Raw genomic sequence first — 4432 nt, forward strand, 5'->3', positions numbered from 1 at the left:
TTTATTGATATATCATTTCATTATTAAGTCTGAATTATATTTGACTTTTAAAAAGTCAATTATTCAACAATAATTATAAAATATAGGTCATGTTTTGGCTGCACAAAATAAGTTATTTATTTGCTTGTATGTCTGTAAGTACATCGACGAGTGTTTGTCGATACAATTTATAAGTAAAATTACAACTTCTAAGCTGATAAGTTAAATGTTAGCAACGATATACTTTTTCTCAACTTATTTTTATTTTTCATTTTTTATTATCTTTTGTTTTAAAATATATATTTTATACGTCTTTTTAATCTAAAATTTACGAATTAAGATAATTGTATTTAAAATATATTTATTTTAATTCAGTTAAGTAAAAAAAATTCTGATGTTTAACCAAACACTTATCTAACTTATAAATATTTATCTACTAATCATTTATAAATCACTTATTAATTTGAAATCATAAGCTACTTATTTTAATTTTTTTCTCAGACGGGCACATAAAGTGATTTCATTTATATAAAAGAGTAAAAAACATTGTGTACGCGCACTTTAGGTGTCAAATCACTTTTCCTAAACTAGGATTTGTTATATCACATTAAGCGTTTACTAAAAAAATGTGGCTCGCCGTCTATTTCATCTAACTCCGTTACTTTTTATAAGGGTAAAACAGTCTTTTTCCCTTCCTATTTTTCATTCCTTCGTCCTCTCCCTTTTTCTTCCTTGTTTCGCCTACTTCAAAAAATCCGGCCACATGCTTCGCCATGTCTGTTGGCCCCAAAATTGTACGGTTTTTACATGTTTTTAATTCAGATACATCCAAAACATTACCAGCAACTCAGACGATATTCACAGCATCGCAAACTAACAAAAAAAAAGATTCCGACGGAATTGAAAAAAAATCGGCAGCTTGACTTCAAAGTATCCGACAATACTATAACTATCCAAAACTTCAATTAATACATCACAAACTCAACTAAACAGTCATATGAAGCTAACAAGCTGATTCAAATCAACAAAACGTGAACAACGCAGCCGGAAAATCGAAGAACCAATCATCAAACGTAAAAACAATTAATTTATGAAGAACTAAATTTTACAACGGAAACTTATATCTATACACACATACAATTTATATACATCATATAATCAATAATACATCATTTACAACGAAGAACAAGCCTGGTTCAACGCAAGGATTCGCTGAAAGCGGCCGTTTCATGTTGAGCTCATTAACCTCCGAAATCACAATCAAACGACTCCAAATTTAAGAATCTATACACCTATACCAAGATCGTTTCCAAACGAACCACAAAAATAAAACTCAAATTACAAACTTTTATTAAAAATTCGAATAAGATACAAATTACTTATATTTCCGTGAATATAGATGTTTGAGAGAAGTTTTGGAGGTGGATGTTGAAGGCCTTGGGTGGTGTAGCGACTCGATTTGATCGAAAAAAAGGGATGACCGCCGCGATGAGGAGTAGCGGCGAGCATAACGGTAGATATAATAAATTATATTTTAAATTAGAAAGACAGATTTGCTCTTAAATATTTTGACGGTGTTACTCAAAATTAACGGCCGGCCACATATTTTAAATAAATGCGAATTGCAGTATAATAATTAATAAGTGTTAGTTTATGAAATATACACATCTATACTATATTATATATTATAATAGACGAAACATTAAAATTTTGATAGTCGGTCCGTCGGTCAGTACTTGCTGAAATTACTTATCTACTCTTTACCTATTTATTTTAATTCTAATTGATGTTAGTGAGTCAATTTTAATTTTAATTTTAATTGATATTAAAGTCAGTTTCCTCCACCAATTTAAATTCTATTTTATATCCAACTCTATATCACTATAATTGATATTAAAGTCAACTTCTTCTACCAATTTAAATTAATTTCTTCTACCAATTTTAATTCTATTATATCGAGTTTTATATTATTCTAATTGATATTTCTGGCTAAAATAAGTTTAAACAAACTAAATATAATTAATTGGTTTTGGTTGATAAAATGAGCCTCGGGCTAAAACATAATAATAAATACTACTGATCTGGCTATAAAATTATACTTTTGAACTATGATAAACAAAATAATATATATTATTCTTCAAGAAAAAATATATTATATAATTGATCAAAACACACATAAAAATAAAATTAAAATTAAAATACAATACAACTAACTAAAAAAATAATATATAATAATTATGCAGACTAAAACAAAATTATCATATAAATGTGGACTTAAAAAACCTATATAATATTAAAAACATGTATGATCTGTCCATTGCAAGGTACGGATTTTAAGCCAGTAAAGTGTATATACACGTAATGCTTTTACTCTTTATATAATATTTAAGCCTCCTGCATATACACCTCCTAGAAATAACTACTGGATAGTTGAGGTAGGAACTATAGGATACCGAGAGATGCAATCAGCCTATGGGCCACTGTGAGCCTCTCCGATAATAGGCCCAACACATTCCCAGAGTAAGCTAATACACTTGTATCCACTCCCAAGCCCAAGCTGCCACACTTTGTCACCCTTCTTCACATTCTCCTTGGCTTCCATATATGCTAAAACATACCACAATGAAGATGAAGATTGATTACCAAACCTGTGCAATGTCATAAAACTAGCTTCCATGTCTTTCTCTTCAAGCTTCAACTCTTTCCCTACCTTTCTTAGCATTGGTTTCCCTGTTGTTGGAAAACAAAAATGTTGTACCACTGATTTAAAATCAGGCACATATATCTCCGTGCTCTTGTTTATCATACTCTTCCTAAGTACACATTTAACGTATCGCAATTTCTCGACTAATGGCAAGATTGATGAACCTAGGCTAACTAAATGAGAGCGTACTGTTTCTGCAAAAGCTTGAAGTGATTCTTTCTTAACAGTTACACCGGTGAATCCTTTGGAGTCTTCTTCGCGCATTGCAGAATAGTAAGCCTTGTCATCCGAAGCTGTTTGAGTTCTTAAGCTATAAAGGAGCTTGTATTTTGATTGTTTTCTTGCATTTTTTTTGTTTGACAGCAAGACTGCTGCACTGCCCATGCGGAACATGCAGTTGATGATTAGTTTCTCTTTTTCTTTGCCTTGATACCATCCGGTTGACAAGATCTCTGTACTTAGTACGACAGCGTTGGAGTTTCTAAGAGTGTTTAAAATGTTTCTAGCCATGTCAATAGCTATCGCACTTGCGCTGCATCCCATGCCAGTAAGTGTATAGCTCTTGATATCTTCTTTCATGTTGTACTTGTTGACTATGATTGATGAAAGTGACGGTGCAGGGCAGAATCCACTGCAATTAACGATAAGAATATCGATATCGTGAGGTTCAAGATTTGTTTTCAATAACAGATCTTCAAAAACAGGGAAGAGGACCATGTGGACTTCTTCCACTGCTTCACGGTCAGTTGGAACAGGTGGAATATAGAACAAAGCTGGTGGATAATAAGTTTCATCACCTTGTCCAGATGAAGTGATTATTTTCGACATGAAATCTACACTGGTTTGGTCTAGGAAATCAAATTCTCTGATGTGTTCAAGATAGACTGCAATGGGTACTCTGCAGTAGTCTGGTGGTTTCAAACAAGAGAAATTTACAAGGTACACTGGTTGATACTTTGAGATGTAAAGTTGGATGATGGAGAAGAGTAAAAAAGTTGATAGTGTGAGCAATGCATAAAGAATAAACTGATTATCATGATGGTTATTCAGAATTATAGAGAAAGCTTCCATATGTGGATTGATAGACGAAAGGGCGACGAAGATACAAGTACAGAAAGGCAGTATGGAATATATACTCAATTGATCAAGAGCAGATAAAAAGTTTGTTACTTATAAGAATGGTTAAAGATCATTAATCATATAGTTGTACTTGTACATGAAGAAGGTGAATGATGCCATTAAATAGTCGGTGCAGGGGTCAGCTCTTCTCTTTTGGAAGGTAAGACCGCAAGAGTTACTGGGATGCTTGTGATTAATTATAAAAAATGACAAGATTTATGACATAACATAAAAATTTATTTTTTTTATTTGTAATTTTAGTATATGATACAAAAGGCCACTAACATGAAATTAAGCCATTGAAACTTAGGCTAAATTTCGTATTTACCTTTCAGTCCATGACACAACATAAATATGAGATATAAATAAATGTTATATTAATTATTAATATTTTAATAAATATATTATGCAAATTTATAACTTATATATATATGTGTGTATATTTTATAAAATAGTATTTGATTTCATAATATTGATAGAATTGTGATCTAATTAAATAAATTTCATATATAAACACATTTTTTACTTAAAAATCGTAGTTTTAATTTATTTAGTTTTATTTATACACTAGACTAAATGAAACCAAACGAAAGAACACAAACACCAACCATAAGAAACCCAAGCTTCTAG

General features: G+C 31.1%; 1 pseudogene; it reads right to left on the minus strand.

The window, feature by feature from the left end:
* Positions 1-1043: 1043 nt before the first annotated feature.
* LOC141720771 (3-ketoacyl-CoA synthase 6-like) lies at positions 1044-3856 on the minus strand (annotated as a pseudogene).
* Between the last annotated feature and the right edge of the window lie 576 nt (positions 3857-4432).

The sequence above is a fragment of the Apium graveolens genome, chromosome 4 (genome assembly GCF_009905375.1).
Source record: "Apium graveolens cultivar Ventura chromosome 4, ASM990537v1, whole genome shotgun sequence".
In the NCBI taxonomy this organism is placed as follows: Eukaryota; Viridiplantae; Streptophyta; class Magnoliopsida; order Apiales; family Apiaceae; genus Apium; species Apium graveolens.